The following is a 24,996-nucleotide window of genomic DNA, read 5'->3' on the forward strand; positions in this document are numbered from 1 at the left end:
CTGTTGTCTATCTCATTGTCGATCCTTGCATCTGATGAAATGGTGCAGCCGAGATAGGTAAACTGGTTGACCGTTTTGAGTTTTGTGTGCCCGATGGAGATGTGGGGGGGCTGGTAGTCATGGTGGGGAGCTGGCTGATGGAGGACCTCAGTTTTCTTCAGGCTGACTTCCAGGCCAAACATTTTGGCAGTTTCCGCAACATTACAACATTACAACATAGAATACACCCCTGGAACATGGGAGGAAACTGGAACACTCAGCGGAAACCCACACAGACATGGGGAGAACATACAAACCCAATGCAGACATCGCCAGATTTGAACCCAGGTTGCTAATTACTACCCTAACTTAATCGCCTCGAGAGTTGACTTGCTAGATTGCTCGCTGAAGAATCCTTCATACTGTATGTATTATATTTGACAATAAAACTGAATTTCCCTTGATGCAATTGTTTTGTAGCTTCTGGGCTGAAAGACTTGGCTTAGGCCAAATTCACACCTGTTTGTCCTTATACAACCATGGATCTCATTTCCCTCTCTCCATCCCATGAATTTCTTCCAAAATCCTATCAAGTTAAATCAAATGAACTTTTTAAACCTTCTGCAGCATGGAAAATGCCACCAAGCAATGTCCTCTGGGTGTAAAGAATGGTTAAAACAACACAGGGCAGGAAGAGGGAGTCGTAAGGCTAATATGTCATAGAACTATAGAACGCTGCAGCACAGAAATATGTCCTTTGGCCCATCTTGTCTGTGCTGAAAGATTATGCTGCCGAGCCTCATTGACTTGCACCCAAACCATAGTCTTCCTGTGTCTGTCCAAATTTTTCTTAAAGGTCGAAATTTAAGCTGCAATCACTACTTCAGCAGGCAGCTCATTCCACACTCGACCACTCTCTGCGTGAAGAAGTTTCCTTTAAACATTTCATCTTTCATTCTTAATCCAGCTCTTTTCTCGCCTAATCTCAGCGGAAAAAGCCTGCTGGTATTTACCCAATCTATTCTCCTTGTACAACTCTATCAAATCTCCCCTCATTCTCCCATTGCACTACAATCACAGCATCTGCAGACTCTCCTGTTTAACCCTTCATTCTCTGATGTTCCAGGGAACAAAGTCCTCACCCATTTAACTCAGCTCCTCAGCTCCTGGCAATGATCTTCCGACCTTTCCTCTGAATCCTTCTCTCTCAGTTGAAATGATAGTGGCAGCTAAGCCACGGTCCTGTCTTGAGTGTGTGCGCCTGGGCCCAGGCTACCGCTGAAAATTCCCTGTCAGCCATCATGCGAGTGGACTAACAGAGTATAATATAATGATGAGGTAAACAAGAAGTCTGCAGATGTTGAAAAGCTGGAGCAACACCCAAAGAAAGGACAGGAGGAAATCAGTTTCTTTATGAAGCATTTTGGCCCGAACCTTCCACTGATGCTGTCTGACCCATTGAGTTCCTCCAGCACTCTGTGTGTTGCTCCAGCTGGACTGATTTTGGATTCCCAGAGAAATAGAGTCTGAAATAGGTCCTTCAACAAAATAAGTTCCTGCCAACCATCAAGCACTTATTTTGCTGCTCGTGCGGACCCAGCCCATGTTATTCTCCCCTCACTGCCCTGAACTACCCCCAGATTCTATCCTCACCTGCACACTCGGGAGGGATTGACAATGGACAATTTTTGGGATGTGGGAGGGACCTGTGACACCTGGGAGAAACATGCAAACTCCACGCAGACAGCACCTGAGGTCAGGATTGAACCTGCTTTACTGAAACAGTGTGACAGCGGCTCTACTCAATGTTCCATTGCGCCTTTGGACATAGATCAGCGCAACACAGGGAGGCTCTTCGTTCACATATCGGTGCAGAGCATGATGCCCAAGTTAAACTAAGACCCTGCATGCTGGCACATGATCCCTATCCCTCTGCCCCCTGCATATTCAAGAATCTGGCTTGAAGCTCTTTAAGCACTAGTACAGTATCTGCATAAACTTAACAAAACAATTAATGTGCGGAGGGGAAGTGAGAACCTGTGCTATATCATTATTATTATTCATGATCCAATTGCCTTTGGCCACAGTTCAGCATAAAAGGGAAGTCACCGTAAATGGTCAGTTTGCATGCAATGTGCACTTCATCAAAAAGTGAATAAATGAACTTCATTTCCAGTCTCTCTACAATAAACGCAGAGGATTTGTTTCAATGGATTGTGTTGCTTTGACCTGAAGGGCTAGGTTGGTGTCCAGAGACCAAACCTTTGATTTGATCAGTTTCCAAAGCGCTGAAGAACAAAATGAGACAATGCCATTAGGAGATGCAGCTTTGCAGTTAGGGCCTGTGCTGTAATTAAAACCAAAATGCTTTCATCTCTGCCTGGAGGCCATTCAGGCAATTTACAATAACTTTGGCAAACAACGAACTTTGAATCCCTCAGCTCCCCAATCCTAAATTTTCAAATAAACATTAATAAAGTGTACATTAAACTGAAGTGGTGCTTGGGCTGGGAGTGCAGGGGAATAGGATTTCATGCTTGCTGCTCTCATTGAGTTGTTGTAGCCGATTATGGTCTAAAAAAGCTGGTTTAATTCATCATTTGAAAAAGTTTACCTGAAGGATTTCTATGTTATTCCCTTAGTGCAACCAGGTTTAATTAAAAAATATAAAATATATTCCGATCATCGCAACATGTAATAAGCAGAAAATCTGGAGGCGGCCTGATGTCAAAAAAGGGAAAATATAAAATGACATTTCAAGTTGGTTAAAAAGATGAGCAATTTTCATTTCTGTTGGACCTTTCATGAACCCAAGATCCTTCTTTTTCTTTTTCTTTGGCTTGGCTTCGCGGACGAAGATTTATGGAGGGGGTAAAAAGTCTACGTCAGCTGCAGGCTCGTTTGTGGCTGACAAGTCTGATGCGGGACAGGCAGACACGATTGCAGCGGTTGCAAGGGAAAATTGGTTGGTTGGGGTTGGGTGTTGGGTTTTTCCTCCTTTGCCTTTTGTCAGTGAGGTGGGCTCTGCGGTCTTCTTCAAAGGAGGCTGCTGCCCGCCAAACTGTGAGGCGCCAAGATGCACGGTTTGAGGCGTTATCAGCCCACTGGCGGTGGTCAATGTGGCAGGCACCAAGAGATTTCTTTAGGCAGTCCTTGTACCTTTTCTTTGGTGCACCTCTGTCACGGTGGCCAGTGGAGAGCTCGCCATATAACACGATCTTGGGAAGGCGATGGTCCTCCATTCTGGAGACGTGACCCATCCAGCGCAGCTGGATCTTCAGCAGCGTGGACTCGATGCTGTCGACCTCTGCCATCTCGAGTACTTCAACGTTAGGGGTGTAAGCGCTCCAATGGATGTTGAGGATGGAGCGGAGACAACGCTGGTGGAAGCGTTCTAGGAGCCGTAGGTGGTGCCGGTAGAGGACCCATGATTCGGAGCCGAACAGGAGTGTGGGTATGACAACGGCTCTGTATACGCTTATCTTTGTGAGGTTTTTCAGTTGGTTGTTTTTCCAGACTCTTTTGTGTAGTCTTCCAAAGGCGCTATTTGCCTTGGCGAGTCTGTTGTCTATCTCATTGTCGATCCAACCCACAAATATTTTGCATTTCTAATTGTTGGTGATTTAGTTTCCCAAAAAATGAATGAGAGTTTTATTGTCAAATACATAAGTACAATGTACAGAAGCAAATAAAGTATGACTTGCTGCAGTTTCCTAGTTGCATCAAGGTTCAAAGGTTCCTTTAATTGCCACAGAATAATACATTGGGCAGCATGGTTAGCGCAACACTGTTACAGTGCCAGCTACTGGGATTCGAATCCAGTGCTTGTCTGTAAGGAGTTTGTACATTCTCCCCACGTCTGCATGAGTTTCCTCTGGCTGCTCCAGTTTCCTTCCACCATTCAAAGCGTACCGAGGATTGTAGGCCAATTGGGCAACATGGGCTCATGGGCCGAAAGGGCCTGTAAACATGCTGTAGGTCTAAATTTAAAAAAATTAAAATAAACGTAATATGTATGGTGTACTTCAACTTTTGTCTGCTGTAAGGTGAAGAAAGAGTCACCATGATCATTGCCTGGTGCCCCTAGCAATAGGAGAAAGAGAAGCAAATGAGAGTCACATATTAATTCTAATACCATCTAGAAGTTTGCCGATGACACCACAGTTGTCGGAAGAATCACAAACGGCAATGAGGAAGTGTGCAGGAGGGAGAGGGTTCAGCTCATGGAATGGTGTAATGACAGCAACCTTGCCTTCAACGTCTGCAAAACCAAGGAGATTATTGTGCACTTAAGGAAGAAGTCGGGGGAAAATGTCCCAGTTTTCATCGAGGGCTCATTAATGGAGGGGGTCAAGAACTTCAAATTTCTGGGTGTCATCATCTCCAAGGATCTGTCCTGGAGCCAGTATGATAATGCAATCGCAAAGAAGGCTCACCAGCGGCTCTACTTTGTGAGGTGTCTGAGGAGATTTGCTACGTCACCGATGACTCTTGTAAACTTCTACAGGTGTATCGTAGAGAGCATTCAGGCTGGTTGCATCACTGCCTGGTATGAAGGCACTAACTCTCAGGACAAGAATAAACTCCAGAGGGTTGTTAACTTGACCTGCAACATCACAGGCACAAGACTTCACTCTATCGAGGACATCTAACTTAAAAAAGCAGCCCCTATCCTCAAAGACCCCCAACACCCAGACCATGGCCTCTTCACTCTGCTACAATTAGGGAAAAAGTACAGGAGCCTAAAGACAAGCACTCAGTGGCACAAGGGCAGCTTCTTCCCCACTGCCATCAGATTCCTGAATAATCAGTGAACCAAAGACACTGCCTTACTTTTTGTGCATTTTTTAAATATAGCAATGTTTTAGGATGGTTATAATATGAATATTTGATCGATGATACTTCAGCAAAACACTGAATTTCATGGTCTGAACAATTTACAAATAATTAAGCCACTGCAAAGAGAAAAAATATATATAAAAGGAAGAGAACATAAATTAAATATGAAATATTGATATAGTTGAGCCAGCAGGAAATAATTGTGTCGTGTCAGTCACATAGGCAGATCTTTGTTCGTCTTTGAGTCGTATTCTGGTTCAAGTGAATATGGGAGGTTTAAGAGCCTGATAATGTTGGGGAGCCTGCAGCTGACGTGGACATTACCCCTCCATAAATCTTCGTCCAAGCCAAAGAATGTTGGGGAAAAAAATGTTCTTGAACCTGAATTAATCAGATGATTTTTAAATGATATGCTTTAAAAAAAAATGTACCAATACTTGAATCTAAATTCTATGGATTGAACTTACTGGATTTGAATATCTTTGAATGTTCTACTTAATTTAAAAAGAAACATAATAAGGATTGGCCTTGGCCCTCATTTCACCAAGTATTTCTTCATTTGCTTGACAGAGTGCAGACACCAGATGGCGCTACATTGCACTGCACATCAATCACCTGGCTGCAAGGCTGAGTCCCAATTGCTTTCTGAAGAAGTTAATGTTCTCGAATCTGAGGACCTGCAGCATAATTGTGCCTGCAAACTCGACATGACATTCACTCACCTCTGGCAGAACGTTTCCACACTTTTTTCCGAGAGACTGCAGATGCTGGAATCTAGAGTAAAAGATAACCCTCTGGAAAGTCTCCCTTCGATGAGCCCCTCAGCTCTGTCCACTTCAACCACGTAGATCTCCCAGTGGCCACCCATTTCAATTCCCCATTCCATTTCCTTGCTGAGATTTCAGTCCATGGTCTTGTGCACCAATCTTGACCTCTGTACCCAATTGGTACAGCTGTTGTTTAATGTCCACAATAAGCCACCTTGAACCCAGAGAATCTAAGAATCCTAGAAGTGTGACTAGTCTATCCATTCTATTCGATACATTTGAAGTACTGATCAGCCTTACTCCTCTGAATCTAGGTCAGCTACAGTGGAGACATGCACAGTCCCATTTCTCGGCACTTTCCCCAAAGTCCTATGTTATGTATCCCTGCAGTCTCAATCTAATTTTCTGAAAGAAATTATTAGAGCCAATCCATCTTGGGTTTAACCATGGAATGTAGAATACAGTATAGGAGCAGATGCTTTACCCACGATGCCTGCGCTAAACATGATGTAAAATGAATCTGAATTCCTTCTGCCTGCATGTGATCCATATCCTTCCATTCTCTGCATAATAATGCAGCTATCGAAAATACCTTAGAATCTCCTATCTGCATCTACCACAACCTCCTTGCAGCATATTTCGGCACCCACACAGTATAAGATGTCCCAGACATCTTCCTTAACCACCTTTGATAAATCTCCTAGATTTTCTCACGTTGGGAAAATGCTTCTGCCTCCCCTATCCACACCCATAATAATTTTATAAACATCCATCAGGTCTCCTCTCAGCCTTTGACACTCCAAAGAAAACACCACAAGTTTTTTCAACCTCTTCTTGTAACTCATGCCCTCTAATCTAGGGAGCATCTTGATAAATTTCTTCTGTTACCTTTCCAAAGTTTCCATGTCCTTCCTGTAATGGGAGGCCAGAATTGTTTGTAGGTGCAGTCCAATTAAAGGTTATACCTCTGCAACATGTCTGCCCAAATAAAGGAAGCATGTCATTCGCCTTCTTTACAACCCCATGTACTTTCATGGCCAATTTTAATGAGTTATGAGCCTGAATCCCCATAACCCTTTGTACATCAATGCTTCTAAAGGTTTAGCGGAAAAGCATTAATCATGGAAATCTAACCGGAAAAATACCCTTCCTTTACTACCACCTATATGATTGTCTTCTTTGGCTTGGCTTCGCGGACGAAGATTTATGGAGGGGGTAAAAAGTCCACGTCAGCTGCAGGCTCGTTTGTGGCTGACAAGTCCGATGCGGGACAGGCAGACACGATTGCAGCGGTTGCAGGGGAAAATTGGTTGGTTGGGGTTGGGTGTTGGGTTTTTCCTCCTTTGCCTTTTGTCAGTGAGGTGGGCTCTGCGGTCTTCTTCAAAGGAGGCTGCTGCCCGCCAAACTGTGAGGCGCCAAGATGCACGGTTTGAGGCGTTATCAGCCCACTGGCGGTGGTCAATGTGGCAGGCACCAAGAGATTTCTTTAGGCAATCCTTGTACCTTTTCTTTGGTGCACCTCTGTCACGGTGGCCAGTGGAGAGCTCGCCATATAACACGATCTTGGGAAGGCGATGGTCCTCCATTCTGGAGACGTGACCCATCCAGCGCAGCTGGATCTTCAGCAGCGTGGACTCGATGCTGTCGACCTCTGCCATCTCGAGTACTTCGACGTTAGGGATGTAAGTGCTCCAATGGATGTTGAGGATGGAGCGGAGACAACGCTGGTGGAAGCGTTCTAGGAGCCGTAGGTGGTGCCGGTAGAGGACCCATGATTCGGAGCCGAACAGGAGTGTGGGTATGACAACGGCTCTGTATACGCTTATCTTTGTGAGGTTTTTCAGTTGGTTGTTTTTCCAGACTCTTTTGTGTAGTCTTCCAAAGGCGCTATTTGCCTTGGCGAGTCTGTTGTCTATCTCATTGTCGATCCTTGCATCTGATGAAATGGTGCAGCCGAGATAGGTAAACTGGTTGACCGTTTTGAGTTTTGTGTGCCCGATGGAGATGTGGGGGGGCTGGTAATCATGGTGGGGAGCTGGCTGATGGAGGACCTCAGTTTTCTTCAGGCTGACTTCCAGGCCAAACATTTTGGCAGTTTCCGCAAAGCAGGACGTCAAGCGCTGAAGAGCTGGCTCTGAATGGGCAACTAAAGCGGCATCGTCTGCAAAGAGTAGTTCGCGGACAAGTTTCTCTTGTGTCTTGGTGTGAGCTTGCAGGCGCCTCAGATTGAAGAGACTGCCATCCGTGCGGTACCGGATGTAAACAGCGTCTTCATTGTTGGGGTCTTTCATGGCATTGATTGTATTAAGTAAGGAAATCTACAGACGCTAGAGTCAAATGCAAAATACAAAAGAAGTAGAGTAGCTCAGCAGGTTATGCAGCATTCATGAGAAGTAAAGGGTAATCGTGAAGAAGTATTCAATTATAAAGATTAATTTGATGCGGCTGAATTATGATGATTCAAAGAGGGATTTTATCAGCATGGAATCTGCAGACACAACAGAAAAAAAAGTTCCCAAGAGGAGAATATTTTTGTATTCAACAGATGGTCTTGCTTTAAGAAAGAAATGTAATTGAAATACCAAAAATACACAAGCAAAACTAGATAAATGTGAGATGCGGTGCCAATGTAGAACCAAAATAAGATGAGAAAATGGTACATTAGAATTAAAATTGGTTAGTTCTAACAAAAATCTTCTTTGAGACCAAGTTGTTGAAGCATGCAGATACCCACAAAACAAATGAAGACGACACTTCATTATTTCGCTGTATTTCATAATCACCCATCGACTGTCTGGCCAAACACTGCTCTACCTCCATTTACAAATTTGCAGGTGACATCACCATCGTAGGCTGCATCTTAACCAATAACGTAATGGAGTACGAGAAGGAGATACAGAGCCTTTGAGCATGGTGTCAGAAGAACATTAATGTCAGCAAGTAAAAGGCAGTGGACATTATGATCAGGAAATGAGAGAGAGAATACTCTCCATCTGTATCAATGGTCTTGTGATGGAAATTGCAGGGAATCTTAAGTGTTTAGGCATAAATATCACCAATAACACTGGACAACCATTTTTGTTTAAGTAACCATTCATCTTGGTGAATATCTATTGCTGCTGGGTTTATGGGTCCTCTGGGCTTGTAACAGCTCCAAATCTAATTTCCCCAAATTCCTTTCGGACAATGACACCTGAAATTAAAATAATTAATTAAGGTTAAAAAAATTACAGTAATTGTAACTGTAAAGAACGATATTCCCACAAAATAAAAAAGGACCGAATTCACCGATGTGTTTTCAATGGAGCAAAGCTTGTTTTGCTTAATGGTTTATCTACCTTATCGGTGAACAACGACCTGGTTGTTTAAATCTACTATGTGCCCCCCCCCCCCCCCCCACCACCCACACCTGTTTCTTAACCAGCGAAGGGGAAGCTAAAACTCGATGACACGGATTTAAGGTGCGAGTAGAAAGATATAAAAGGGATCGGAGTTACCTTCTTCGCACAGAGGTCGATGCGTACATGGAACGAGTATCCAGAGGAAGTGATAGAAGTTGGAACATTCAAAACATACAATTAGTTACATGATGAAATACGCGAAGAGATAATAGGGTTCGAATACAGGGAAAATGGGATTGACTTGGTCGGATGGACAAGTTGGGGCGAAGAGCTTGTTTCTGTGCTGTAGAACGTTATGAGATTAATTTACAGCCGGGTAAACCCTCCTGAATTTGTCTGGTTGAATACAGGTTAGCTATTTCTCAACGTGTGTCTCAACAACAAGAACGAATATCCCACATATCACAGAACAATATCAAGCTATGACTCTCCATCCAAGGCGTTGGTAGAACTGGTGAAGAGGTTTCGATGGATTTGGATTGGGAACATTAAGAGCCACGATGACTATGGCAACTCGGGGCTGAGAGCTTTTGAGCTCTGAGAATTTGGTATCTGCATGGTCTTTTCTGAATGAGTCGACAAGACGGGTCGCGCGGGAAAGATCAGCCAGATTGTTCATCTTGCTTGAGGAGATTTGACGACAAAACCTCACGGGCATAGAGTGGGTGGGCAGAGAAGCCTGGTTTACAACGGAGATTATTGTTGCCGATAAACTCCCGGGATTCCATCCCGGCGCAATTGGAACGGCAGTGCGCGCAGGAGACGTTCCCGGAGTTCAGGACTTCCTTCTCTCAGTCCATCCTTCGGCTTATCCCTGTAATTCCTTTAGTGAGAGAGTTCTGGCAAACCACTTTCAGATTTTCTCCAAGTTCAGGAATCGTTACAAACTGAATAGGTTCATTCGCTCTACTCCCGCGGTGTACCGGGAAGGAGAGTTTGTATCAAGTAAAGAACGGCTATACCGACCTATCCTTGTTCTCTATTTTTGCTCATGCACTTAACGATTTGTAATCGTGTGAATAAGGCAAAGGACCATGCATGAACAATACACGAGCTCAGATTTCAACCTTTCGACCGTGGCAGGTAGGTAAATCCATTCAATCTCATCCATTTTTAAAATTTAATTTAAAAAAAATTACGGTAACAGGGCCATTCGTCCCTCGAGCCCGTGCCATCCAATTGATCTCCACCCCCCGTCCGCTTTTAAAGGGCAGATGAGCCCGGAGCTCTCGTTGAAAACTCATGCAGACTCGGGGAGAACGTGTCAACTCATTGCAGACAGCGCGGGATTCGAACGCGATCGCGATAGTTGGCTCTGCGACAGCACTTATTTGAAGACAAATCTCAGCAGCGAAACGAACTGGTCATGTCCTGTTTCAGATTGTTCACTCGATAAACCTTGAATATTTTCCACCATGGTAATCGGTCTGAATTTTTAAAAATCTAGTCCGTTACGTGAAATCTATGTATTTCATAACGGCGCTTGGTAAGAAGGTGCATTTTGGTCAACTTGCAAATGAAGGCAAACGGAAGCCTTGAAGTAAGAAGAGTTAAGAACAGCTGGATATTCCAATGGTTCAGTATCTCCGGGTAAAGAAGTTGCGCTGATTGCAAATCCTATTGTCTGCAGGTGTGATTTCCAATGGACCCTGACCAATTTTGCTGTATGTTTTGGTTGTTATCTAATCATAAATATCCGGTCTTTAATAGTAAGACAACGAGAAGCACAAAAATAATTCAACTTTACTGCATTAAACGTACTTGGAGAAGGAATACATTTAAATCCAATGACGACGTTAAATATGGGGTTCAACAAATTCTGACCTGGCGCAAAATGAAGGGCAGTAACTGGATATGATAATAATACCACAAAATTATAGACTCGGGAATACAAAGCCCCATTCAAGATGAATTGTGAAAACGACAGCCACAACGAGGATGATGTATTTAATTCAGGGCAGGACAGAGTAAATGGCTGGGCCATGGGAAGTTGTAGAACGGAGAGTCCATCGTTCAGTGAAAGTGGCGGCATCGTTGGACAGGAAGGCGACGAAGACATTTCGTTGAAGAAATGGGACGTCATGTTCCAGTTTGAGAAGATGGTGAAACCCCAGTTGGAATATTGGTGCAGTGGTGGTCGCCTTAGAATAAGAATCTGCGGTGAAGGGAGGCTGACGCCTTATCATGAAGAACACCCACAAGGCCAGGCAAGTGCAGCCCGAGAGGGCGTAGATTCGAGGGGAAAGATGAGGCCAGATTTATGCATCAATATTATGTTGTTTCATGATAACATAACATGCTGTTTATTATTGAATCAAGAGTAACCCGAGGAAGACCGTTAATGCAATCATTTAATGGACTACAGAGTCATTTACCTGCTCGAAACACATCCAACGGCAACCCTCGGCATTAGAAATAGAACAGGAGAAAGGTGCTTAAGGTATATTAGGCTTCGAGGTTGGGGCCATTAATAATCATGTTAAGTTCCAAGAAACTTCCATCAGTGAAGGTTATGGGATCGCAGAAAATTTCCGTGCAATAGGAGGGCATTCGGACACCGAAATGGAAAGGATGAAAGAATCTTTGCTTTGCTTTTCCTCCGTGCAGTCTGCCCCCTAGCACAAGAGAAAACGACCCGGAAAGGACAGCCAGTGTGTTGTTTCGACTGCATATCCTGTGCGGGTGGGCAAAGTAGAAACACCACAGGTGAGCGGAAATATAATTTGGGCTGGGATACGTTTCCTGAGAGTTTATTAGCATGTATTTCACAACTATAGTTGATCTTTTTTTTTCAGACACCCCAGACTGCATCGAGTGTCCTCCACGCTTCTGGCCCAATGACCAGAAAATCCAATGTATACCGAAGAATGTAGAATTTCTCTCTTTTAACGAAATCTTGGGCATGGTGTTGGCCATTCTCGCTCTGAGTGGAGTGTGCACGTCTGGATGTTCAGCGGTTCTTTTCTTTAGATATCGAGAAATACCTCTAGTTAAAGCTAACAATTCTGAGCTGAGCTTCGTCCTCTTGTTTGCATTAACCTGCTGTTTCTTTGTGCTCTGTTACATTCATTAGCGAACCTTCAGATCGGTCACATCATTCGGTGTCCCATTTGTCTTGTGTCAAGACCGTTCTGGTAATGATTGCATTTAAAGCCACGTACCCCAGCAATAACTGGATGAAATGGTTTGGTCAAAACCAGAGGGTAAGAGTTCTATTCCTTGTATTTAATATGCATCCTTTGGCTGATCACTGCGCTGCCATGTCCTGTCTTGGACACTAAGTATTACATGGAGCTGATCATAACCCTGCCTCGGGTTATATCGTCTTGGCCTTCCTCGAGCCGAAGCTACCGGACAATTTTAACGAGGCAAAGTGTATAACTTTCAGTATGAGGTCTGGATCACTTTTATTCCGACTTCATTGAGCCCTCCGGGGAAGTTCACAGTGGCAGCTGAAAGTTTTGCATTGCTGCTTTGCATTGTTCCTCCCGAACAAAACACAAAAACACATCATGGGTAAAATTGATAAAGGGCCCTGAGCCTTGTTACTCTTTATATGTCCTGACTCTTCAATTGCCGGTTTCTACCTGCAGCAGTTTATGAACATTCCTTCATCATTTGACTTCTGGTGCTCTTGTGCATCTGTTATCAACAGGAATCCTACCCCTTGGTGGTGGGGGGAGGGGGGGGGGAGACAAAGCACATCAAAGTCTTCTTTTCATTTCACGTCACATAAATCATTTTATGTAGTCGGTAGGAAAGAAGCTTAGAAGAATCCAAAAATTTTCTGCTTCATAGGGAAGGGGCCCCATGAACTTTCAGCAGCTTTTTAAGGGGCTCAAAAACCCGTGCTGAGGGTCCACGTGACGCCCAGGTGACGTTAGCGCCCTCCAGCGCAGTTCTCAGCCAGGTCCGGGCTGGGAGTATAAGTGCAGCCCAGCAGCCTGCAATAAACGAGTCTGCTCACTGAGCCCAACCCGTCTGGTTGTGTGTGTTATTGCAGGATCAGTGTAGCCGCCGCTACAAATCTACTAATGAAAAAGGGAGATCGGCAGCACAAAAAATAATCCACACACGGGTTAGTTGGGAAGATGTTGGAGTCGATTGTCAAGGATGTGGTTGTAAAAGGCCACTGAAATGCTAGAGGAACTCAGCCAGACTTTCACCATCAATACTAGACAAAGGTATATTGCCTACATTTTGGGCCTGAGCCCTTCTCCAAGGAATAAAGAGATTAAGTAAAAATAAAACAGGAAATTTCAGAATACGTACAATACTGGCTGGGAGACGAATCCAGTCCAACAAAAGGTGTTAATTTAATATAAGGGGAGAGGTGAGAATTTATTGAGTCAGTGGGAGTATGATGGACAACTTCAAGATGAATACAAAGATAGTTTCAGATTTGCTGTATCATGCATAAAGCTGTGAGAAACATTAAATGAGTTTCCTTGAATTTAACGTTTCATTGCATAATGAAACTGACTTTAAAAAAATTGTTGTCGCTGATTTTCGTTTGTACTCAGAATCTCAATCCTCTCATGCCAGTGTCCAATACTAGTCGACCAGAAAAGATGGATTCCAGTTGCCCTGACATCGCTTTTCCATGGTCGCAATGTCCTACTGAAATCATTCGCTACCGACTTCTCCAAGATCAGTAGGGAAGAAGACCAAGTGGGAATGCATAAAATGACATGTTGCACTTTATGGTTTAGTCTGCTTGAGGTAGAACTAAAATTTGACATAAAATCACAAAATAATTCTTTTCTTTGGCTTGGCTTCAAGGACGAAGATTTATGGAGGAGAGTCAGCCACAAACGAGTCTGCAGCTGACGTGGACTTTTTACCCCCTCCATAAATCTTCGTCCGCGAAGCCAAGCCAAAGAAAGAATGTCCACAAGGCTCGTTGGTGACTGACAAGTCCGATGCGGGACAGGCAGACACGGTTGCAGCGGTTGCAGGAAAAAATTGGTTGGTTGGGGTTGGGTGTTGGGTTTTTCCTCCTTTGCCTTTTGTCAGTGAGGTGGGCTCTGCGGTCTTCTTCAAAGGAGGTTCCTGCCCGCCGAACTGTGAGGCGCCAAGATGCACGGTTGGAGGGGATATCAGCCCACTGGCGGTGGTCAATGTGGCAGGCATCAAGAGATTTCTTCAAAATGATAGGCTATATCTAAAAGACTGGACATTATTAATGTGATATTCGTGGTCAGCAGCCCAGAATGGATGAAATACACACAACAGCGTTCAGGAAGCGATATCTTCGTTTTCTTACTAATCTGCTCTGGTCCAACACGTTACTGCTGCAGCCAAGAAAGTGCACGGACATTTGTACTTCAGGAAGTCAAAGGAAATTCAGCATTTTTCTCGTGTCGCTTACCAATTTCTACAGATGTCCCATAAAAAAGTATCTAGTCAAATCACACCATATGTGGTTCAAGGGTACAAGAAACTGCAATGCATCCTGCTCGGACCCCACGCATACCAACCTCCCCAATCCACCGAGTCACTCTGCACTTCCCATAACCACAGGAATGTAAACAACATATTAAAGGACCTGCTGTTAGTCTCCCCATTCTCTTCATGACTGCCAGAAAACACGAGTTTAAGGACCTGTGTCACACGATTCAAAGCCACTTTCAGGTTGTTATCATGCTCTTGAACGGACCTGTCATTTGTCATATATGATTTCTCAAACCTTCCCTTGTCATGGTCTTTGCACTGCTGTGATTTTTTTTTCGCTAACATCCTGGACTTTTTAAGTCCCGCTTGATCAGTTGGATACCACAAATAACGAAGCTTTACATTAAAAGTGGTACACGTGAGTGCAGATTCAATCGATTTTCTATATAATTTAACCTTTTAGACGCGTTTTCATAGGGGGAATATTTCCGGCGCATTTACGCAGTTTTGAAGAGATCAACGTATTCACCAAACGAATAGAGGAAACCAGATGTCCAAGGTTAATCCATGTCCGGCATGACCTCTTGCGGAACTCTGAGTATTTTCTCATGAGGAAATTTATGATAACATTTTGATGAATAGGATTCTTCTTCTTTTGCTTTCAAAATGGCAGCGAACTTAAAATCATTTCGGGTTTCAACGCATCTAGCGGATCTGTCTACCAAGCTTTCTCAGGAAAATGCGGGTGATAAGAAACGTTTGTTCTTTATCTTAAACAAGTCAAAAAGAGACTCGGATTGGATGGTGTTTTCGTTATTGTACCAATCCTAATCTAATTATCTTAAATTCCAATCGCACATGGAATGTATGAATTCAATAATTTAATTACAAGTAAAAAATTTGCTGTGTTTGTAACAGGGCAGTTTTAATATTTTTAGCAATTAAAAAAAACCATCCAATTCACGGATATGTTTTCAATGGTGCAAAGCTTCTTCTGCTACCTGTGAACAATAATCTGGCTGATTGCAAGTCTGCTATCCCCCCCCCCCCCCCCCCCCCCGCTGTTCTACCACCCGTCCGAGACTCCGCGCTCGAACATCGCCCTGCGCCAGATGCAAGCGAAATGATGCCCACATGGACCATTCTCTTCACATTTGGGTCGGAACAGAATTGGGAAGACTTTTTCCCGCTCCATCGAAAGTCGTTTTCCGTCAGTGTTAAGGGCATGCTAGAGCGTCATCCAACTTCACAGAAGAGAAGGCGGCCCTTTGGTCCCACGCGTGCATGCTCACCGGAATGCCTTTAGAAAGTCATCCCACTTCTCTGAATTAATTGCATGTTTCCCTGTTATTCAATTAGCCATACAGATGACTCTTAAATGTTGTTATCGTCCACGCCCCCACAACCGTCTCTGGCAACTCATTGCAGACACCAACTGTTCTTTGTGTGAAGTATCTACCGGGCACCTGCTTTTTATACCCATTTTAACTGGAATATTTAGATTCAGAATTCAATTTATTGTCATGTACGGTATTTACACAAAATTTCCTTTGCATGCCTTATAAAGCCAAATAAATAGTTGTCAAGCAATCTAGGACCATTATTAACATCTGACCAAGAAGGTTGACGAGGATGGAGCTGGAAACATTGTTTATATCGATTTCAGTAACGAATTCACGCTGCTCTGGAAGGTTAAGTCGTATGGCATCAAAAGCGAGAGAGCAGGATAGATAGAACGTCGGCTTGATAGTAGAAAATAGATGGTGATGGTGGAAGATTGTTTTTCGGACTGGAGGCGTGTGTCTGGTGGCATGTGTCTAGTCCTGGTGCTAGCTCCGTGTTCTGTGTGCCGCAATGATTTAGATGTAAACGTAAATGGCAGTTTGTGGATGACATTAATATTTCCGGTATTGTTGATAATGAATGATAAAGATGGCAGCAGGATTTTGATCGGTTAAGAAGGTGGGGAGAGGAATGGCTGATTAAATCAAAAACAGACACATGTGAGGTGTTGAACTGAGGCAGATGGACCGACCACAATAACCGATAGGAATCTGGGAGTGTGGTAGAGACAAGGGATCCGGGTACACAGGTACATCGTTCACTGGCAGAGAGGGTGGTAAAATAGCTTTCGGTGCACTGGGTTTCATCAGTTACAGCACAGAGAACAGAAGTGTGGAGGTCATGGTGCAGATGTATAAGGGGATGATGAGGCTTCTTCACACAGAGGGTGGTGCGGACATGGAATGAGTATCCAGAGGAAGATGTAGACGTTGGGACATTCAAATGCTGGAGAAATTCAGCTGATCTTTTCAACTCCTTTAGGAGACAGGAATATATCACAGACGTTTCGAGCCTGAACCCTTCTGCAAGGAAATATCAGAAAAGGCAGGTATATCAGAAAGTCTCAGAATTCAAACATGCCAACCAAAAAAAAAAGTGTTAATTGGATATAAGGGACTAGGTAGAATTTATCATGAACTTGTTCTATATAATTCTATTATTTTGTAATTAATTTACAATATGCTGTAATATCAAACGTGTAAACCTTCCTGAATGTGTCTGGTTAGCTATTTTTCCACGTGCAGTTGTCTCAGCGACAAGAACGAATATCCTACATTTCACAGAACAATACCTAGCGATGACTATCAATCCAAGGCACTGGTGCAACTGGTGAAGAGGTTTGGATGGACTTGGATTGGAACCATGAACAGCAACGATGACTATGGGGACTTGGAAATGAGAGCTTTCGCAGAAGCGACTGAGAATATGGGCATCTGTATTGCTTTCTCTGAATCATTCCAGAGGACGGATCCTGCGGGAAAGATCAGTCAGATTATTCAACGGATTAAAGCCTTTTTCTGGACCTCGAGAGATGAATATTTTGTTTGAGGAGATTTTACGCCAAAACCTCACGGGCATACAGTGGGTGGGCAGCGAAGCCTGGATTACAGCCGACATTATTGCTGTCGATAAACTCTCGGGATTCCTCACCGGAGCAATTGGAACGGCAGTGCGCACAGTAGAAGTTCCCGGAGTTCGGGACTTCCTTCTCTCAGTCCATCCTTCGGCTTATCCTGGTAATCCTTTAGTGAGAGAGTTCTGGGAAACTACTTTCAGATGTTCTCCAAGTTCTGAAATCGTTACAAACGGAATAGGTTCATTCGCTCTACTCCCGCGGTGTACCGGGAAGGAGAGTTTGTATCAAGTAAACAACCGCTATACCGACCTATCCATGGAAGGGACTTCTTACCTTGTCTATAAAGCTGTCTATACTTTTGCTCATGCACTTAACGATATGTTATCGTGTAAAAAAGGCAAAGGGCCATTCATGAACAATACATGTGCTCAGATTCCAACCTTTCAACCGTGGCAAGTAGGGGAATGTATTTAACGTCACCCATTTGAAGATGACTCTCAGCAGCGAAACAAATCCGCTACTCCCTGTTTCAAAATGTTCATTAGATAATCTTTTATCGAGTGTATAAATCCATGGTAATCTGTCCGATTATTTTTAGCTACTCCATTACATGAAATCAATGTATTTGATGAAAGGGGCAATCCTACAGCAGCTTACAAATGAACACAAGTTTCAAAGTCCTCTGTTTTTCCACTAATATTTGCTTCCTCGTATTTCCTCCCTTTAGCTTTTATTTTAGCCGTAACCTCTCTCTTTAGTCACGTTTGTGCCATTTTTACATTCGTAATTTTATTTTGCCATGATATATATCTATTCTGCACTTTATTTCTCGTCGAAATATCATCCAATTCTGCTCTGCCATCAAGTCAACTTGTACCAGTTCCTCTCTCATACATTTGTAATTTGATTTGTTCCAATGAAATATTGTCACACAGCTTTTCTTTTTCAAATTTAATCATATTATTATCACTTCTTACAAAGGGGCCCATTACCATTAATTCCCTAATCACCTCAGGTTCATTACACATCACCAAATCCAAAATCGTCGATTCCATGGTGGGCTTATGGATAAGTTGCCTCAAAAAGCCAGCCTGTAGGTATTTTACAAACATTCTCTTCTGAGATCTAGGACCTTCCTGCCTTTCCAAATTTTCTTTCATGTTAAAACCCCCATAATTATTTTGACATTTTGCTTCTGACCCATTCTTTCTATTTCCAACTGTAACTCGTTGTCCACTTCCCGGCTGTTGTTTGGGGTCTGTACATAACTGCTAATAGGGTCCTTTTACCCTTGCTATTTCTTAACCCAACCTATAAGGATTCTACCACTTCTGACCTTTTCTAGTGATTTAATGTCATTGCTTATCATCAGGGCCACGCCGCCCCCTCGACCTATCTGCCTATCCTTTCTACAACTGTGAACCTTTGGTCAGTCAGCTCCAAATCAATCCATCATTAAGCCATGTGATGGCCACAATGTCATGTTTTTAATCTGTAGATGTACAACAAGGTTATCTACCTTATTCCTAATTCACTTTTGCTTCCATTTCTCTCTTACTGTAAGGGGCACCGGGCAACACTAATGGCGACTCACTGCCGTATGTCAAGCGGAAGGCAATTTCGTGTCCTATTACATGTTCTGTACTGTTACATGAAAATAAATGGATTCTTGAACGAATTAGATTTGGTCCGTATTTTCCTGACTTTACAAGAAAGAGAAGAGATCTGAAGGAAGCTTACAGAATCAGAGTTTAAACACGGTAAATGCTTCACCTAGTTGAGGAGACTAGGACCAAAGAAACACATTCAGGATTGAGATAGCGATACATTTCATCGCATTCGGGCAGTGAATCTTCGGAATTCTCAATGAAATGCACCATGGTGGTAGATTAGATACGACGTCAATGAATGACAAAGCAGGATTTAAAGGCCACATGACCGACGTTTGGTCCCGATTGTCATGTTCTCAAAATATTCTGCGCTATTATATTTTACTAAAAATGAAGAATAAAAAATAAATGAATTTTCACCTCTCTTCATTCTATAAAATACAAGAAAAATGGCAAATACATCGCATTTATTGGCCAACAGAGAGGAAGGAAATCAGAACCCTGGATGTCAATAAAATCAGCCCTCTGAACATTTTAGGATAATGCTGGTATTCTTTAAAAAATCAATTTCTTTCGTTGCATTTTTTCAGAAGAAGGAGATTCTGACGAACTTCCAGTGAAGTATGGAACAGTAAATCTGGCTCCACCGTTCATAACACGTGAGAGAGAGAACGGAAAACTGTTAATTCACCTGACACGAGTTGTGATAACAGAGCACCTCAAGATAATTAGACAGAATCAATATGCATTTCTGGAAGGAAAAGGGCTTAAAATTTGTTGGGAATTTTCAGGATGTCGCCGACACAGTAGTCAAATGGGAGTCAGGCGGTGTAATATTTCAATACATTTTACATCAGGTTCAACCATAGAAGACCACCGCCCAAAAAACAGTCCCTTCTGCCCATTTAATAGGTGCCGATCTATTACTCTGCCTCATCCCAATGACCTCCTCTCGGACCATCCCCTCCCATCCATCTCGGACCATCCCCTCCCATCCATCTCGGACCATCCCCTCCCATCCATCTCGGACCATCCCCTCCCATCCATCTCGGACCATCCCCTCCCATCCATCTCGGACCATCCCCTCCCATCCATCTCGGACCATCCCCTCCCATCCATCTCGGACCATCCCCTCCCATCCATCTCGGACCATCCCCTCCCATCCATCTCGGACCATCCCCTCCCATCCATCTCGGACCATCCCCTCCCATCCATTTCCCTGTCCAAATGTTTCTTGAATGTCAAAATTGATGCCACATTCACTACTTCAGCTGGAGGTTCGTTCCATACTGTGACCACTCTGTGTGTGAAGAAGTTCCCCAGGTGGTTGGATAAAATCAATGTAAGAAGAGTCGAGCTTTAATACATTAGCGTAAGGGACTGGTAGGAAATAGAAAAAAATAAGGGAAGTGGTAAATGGGCCACTTCCCAGCGGGATGCTTCATAAATCAGTGATGGGGTTTATCAATCTATTCAAGGCAACGTTGATGATACCTGAGTACATTGCAAGGAAGATAAGAAGATGAGCGAGACAGTATAATGAGTGAAAATAAGGAAGATAGGAGACAAATGGAAATTGTATAAGAAGATGGAACTTCGGTGCCCAGAGAAAGTTGGTTGTGCTAAAAGAAACATAAAAATTACATACTGAAATGTAAAAAAAATTTGAAGGCAAATAAAGAGCTGGCTTTACAAAAATCCTAAGGGGTATCAAGATGATGTGGAAGCACATTTATTTACATTCAACTAAACACGGAATAGAAGACGCTGATTATCATTTGACATTTGAGGAAGACAGACATGCGTTTTGACACAACAGAGCTTTTACTCAAATTCAATCCTTTCCTACTAGTTCCCCAAAACATCATGATCAATTCATAATTTCAATCCAAGTGCGTGTCTCGCTTGAACGCATCCATTTTTTTTAAACAACGGATTAGTTGTCTTTTCAGGGAGAAAGATTAAATTAAAGAAGCCACTTTTTAACGAAGTTAACTTCACTTTCTCCATTATGGAACTTCATTTCCTGCTTTTCAAATTTATATCAGAATTGATTTCAGATGTAGAGCGGGTGGCTATCACGAGCGTCACCGCGACTCCACACACAATGAAACTTCTTCTTTAATTAGGAAAAAAAATACGCTCTTCTGGGACTGAAAATGTGCCCAGTTCTGTATATACGATTTTTTTTTTGTAAATTTCCCTAGCCGGTAACAAAATGTCACGCATATTGAAGACTACCTGTACGCACATTAAAACTTGTAAATCGCATTGGGAGATCCTCAGATCTCAACAGACACAATATAAATTCATCTTGTTGCCTTTAATCTACAGCAATAGTGTAAAGTTCCCTGCAAAAGGGCAATGTCTCTGTTTCTGGTACTCCTGTTGCTGTGGTCAAAGGATGAAACACACGGAATTGTTTGTAAGCGTCGAGCCAAAGGGAGTGTGTCACATTTAGCCATGGACGGAGATATAATTCTTGGTGGAATATTTACTGTACATTTGGATCCAATACACGATCTCCATTCATTTACCTTGACTCCGAAAAGCACTGAATGCAGAAGGTGAGTCGATCTCTTTACATCAGCCCTTGTTTCCCAGCCAATCCGGTTAAAATCGCTGACACCCAATTGAATCGATCTTTGAAATCGAGAGTTAAATATCACGTGACAACTTGGTGTATTATTATATTTATCATTTAGCACCAGTGTGATGGAATAGTAAATTTAATATCGTCCTTCCCCGTAAAGGCTTGAATTAAAGATAGATAAATTCGTGTCTGTTATTCAGCTCCTTTAGTAACATTCGTCGATTAAAAATATGGTGCACGACTCCTCGGTGTTTGAAGTGAATAGTATATATATATTTTCTTCGTCTGTTATACAATTGCAGCAAAGCAACCGATTGGAGGATCGATTTAACCCTTTGGAATCCGTGTCCCTGTTTTCAAGGAGTAGGAACAAGCGTATATATATAGTGGCCCGGTTTTCTACTGTAAAGGTTTACCCATGGACTCAGTCCGGGGTCTATATTATGAAAAGTTAAAAATGGCCGGAGTCCAAGAGCTAAACGTCCAGCGCAGATTTGAGGAATGCTCTGTATATTTCAAAGCTTACACATTAGTCACCAAGAAATAAGGGAGAAATCGCAAAGAACCGGTGAATTCTGAAAAGGCCGATGTTTCCTTGTGGGCTGGTAGCCCCTGCGAATGTTGTTACGTCTTTGTTAATTTAGTCGTTGTATTCTTTGCGGATTCATCTCTGAAAAGCGAGCAGTGATGGAATGTCTTCAAGAGCAGCCCGCTCGGTTGTTGTCGCCATGCTAGCGACAATTGTCAGACTGGAGTTCATATGGTTTAAGATCTCGACTCGACGCCAAGCCGAAGACCATTTCCTCCGCTGTAGAGCGATATTGCATAGAGTTTGTCTGAGCATTTGCTTCCCAATTTTAATCCCGTGATCTTCTGTCCCAATTAGCGAATTTCTTCTTAAGGTTGTGGACACACGCCCAGGATCAATTTTAAGAGCTCTCTTGTAATTATAAACGGAACACTTTTTGGAAAAAAAATATATTAAGGAATGAAAGGTAGTCGGCTTCTGTTGTGATAACAGTTATCTGCTGAGACCGAACAAGCACGGATAATCCTGAATTCACGTTATTAAATGGACTTTTTTCATGTTTTCATCATGTTAAATAGATCTCGTTAGATGGATTTAGTTGCACTGACAATAACATCATTACACGTAATAACATAAGTACCGGGCCCAAAATTTTGGGATTGAAACCAATGTGAATGTCAACAAAGATCAAAGCTAATTCTGCCCAAAGTTCTGTGATTGAAATGCTTCAATCTTGCCTCCCTTTTCACAGATTCATGACTCTTTCTCAACAGAGTTTACATTCATTTTCGACTTTCAAATTTCATGGCAGGTAAGTAACTTTAATTAGAAGTTATCTTTGGCTTGGCTTCGCGGACGAAGATGCCAAAATGTTTGGCCTGGAAGTCAGCCTGAAGAAAACTGAGGTCCTCCATCAGCCAGCTCCCCACCATGACTACCAGCCCCCCCACATCTCCATCGGGCACACAAAACTCAAAACGGTCAACCAGTTTACCTATCTCGGCTGCACCATTTCATCAGATGCAAGGATCGACAATGAGATAGACAACAGACTCGCCAAGGCAAATAGCGCCTTTGGAAGACTACACAAAAGAGTCTGGAAAAACAACCAACTGAAAAACCTCACAAAGATAAGCGTATACAGAGCCGTTGTCATACCCACACTCCTGTTCGGCTCCGAATCATGGGTCCTCTACCGGCACCACCTACGGCTCCTAGAACGCTTCCACCAGCGTTGTCTCCGCTCCATCCTCAACATCCATTGGAGCGCTCACACCCCTAACGTCGAGGTACTCGAGATGGCAGAGGTCGACAGCATCGAGTCCACGCTGCTGAAGATCCAGCTGCGCTGGATGGGTCACGTCTCCAGAATGGAGGACCATCGCCTTCCCAAGATCGTATTATATGGCGAGCTCTCCACTGGCCACCGTGACAGAGGTGCACCAAAGAAAAGGTACAAGGACTGCCTAAAGAAATCTCTTGGTGCCTGCCACATTGACCACCGCCAGTGGGCTGATAACGCCTCAAACCGTGCATCTTGGCGCCTCACAGTTTGGCGGGCAGCAGCCTCCTTTGAAGAAGACCGCAGAGCCTACCTCACTGACAAAAGGCAAAGGAGGAAAAACCCAACACCCAACCCCAACCAACCAATTTTCCCTTGCAACCGCTGCAATCGTGTCTGCCTGTCCCGCATCGGACTGGTCAGCCACAAACGAGCCTGCAGCTGACGTGGACTTTTTACCCCCTCCATAAATCTTCGTCCGCGAAGCCAAGCCAAAGAAGATCTTTGGCTTGGCTTCGCGGACGAAGATTTATGGAGGGGCATCACACAATTATGCGCTCTTTGGCCTGTCGTGTTCATCCCGACCGAAATGCATGTCTGTTCCGAGGCAGTTGCTCTTTCCAGTCTATATCCCTCAATTTAAGCACCCATCTAATTAAAGACAGTATCACCCACAATCAACATTGAACCAGACGATCTTCACGTATCCTTGAAGTTTACAATGCATTGCTATTTAAAAATTAGATCAATTCTCCCGTGATCCTTGTTATTGCGGCTACGCGTTTTAAACGGTATCATCAGGTATTCAATCTGTTCATCGAGAAATATTGGTGAAATTTACTGGATGATGACTAAATCTATTGTAATTTATTGGTGTAAAACGAGACGTTTTACACACCACCAAAAGTAACTGCTCACATTAACTATCCGAGACTCTCATATTGAAGAAACAATATTTATTTGTGTGTTTGTATATACTGGTCCTGCATATAATATTTGTCTGTATGTGACTTATATCTGGTTGTGTGTCTGCGTGTTTTGCTCCGAGGAACGGAGAACGTTCTTTTTTCGAGTTATAGTTGTACAATTAGATGATATTAAACTTAACACGACAGAATGTTGGTTCCAACCACTGTCAACAAACAGACTTAGCTAATTACAGAGCGACTGGAAAATAACTAATTGCGATCTTTATTATCGAAGCACCATCTGATCTCTTTATCCACTGAATTGTCATCAGAGAATGCGCGGACTTCCGAGGACGGCTGTGTATTACTGAGAATGGGGGAACTATTGCACGGCTCTCCAGAGGCCATGAGGTGTCCAGTGAACGGCTGTTTGTTCTTGGACGGATTGTATTTGGTGGCTTGAGCTGAGAAGTAGTGAAATACTAATAATCAATGTAAATTAGGTCAGGATTGGGAGAGAGAGACAGAGAGAGAGAGAGAGAGAGAGAGAGAGAGAGAGAGAGAGAGAGAGAGAGAGAGAGAGAGAGAGAGAGAGAGAGAGAGAGAGAGAGAGAGAGAGAGAGAGAGAGAGAGAAAGAGAGAGAGAAAGAGTGAAAGAGAGAGAGAAAGAGTGAAAGAGAGAGAAAGAGTGAAAGAGAGAGAGAGAAAGAGAGAGAGAGAAAGAGAGAGAGAATGAGAGAGAGAAAGAGAGAGAGAAAGAGAGAGAGAATGAGA

At 43.2% G+C, this 24,996-nt stretch overlaps 1 pseudogene; it reads left to right on the top strand.

Moving 5' to 3' along the window:
- The first annotated feature begins 10,893 nt into the window (after positions 1 to 10,893).
- Positions 10,894 to 12,506, top strand: LOC138743617 (extracellular calcium-sensing receptor-like; annotated as a pseudogene).
- The last annotated feature ends 12,490 nt before the right edge of the window (positions 12,507 to 24,996 follow it).

Source organism: Narcine bancroftii, chromosome 9 (genome assembly GCF_036971445.1).
Source record: "Narcine bancroftii isolate sNarBan1 chromosome 9, sNarBan1.hap1, whole genome shotgun sequence".
NCBI lineage: Eukaryota > Metazoa > Chordata > Chondrichthyes > Torpediniformes > Narcinidae > Narcine > Narcine bancroftii.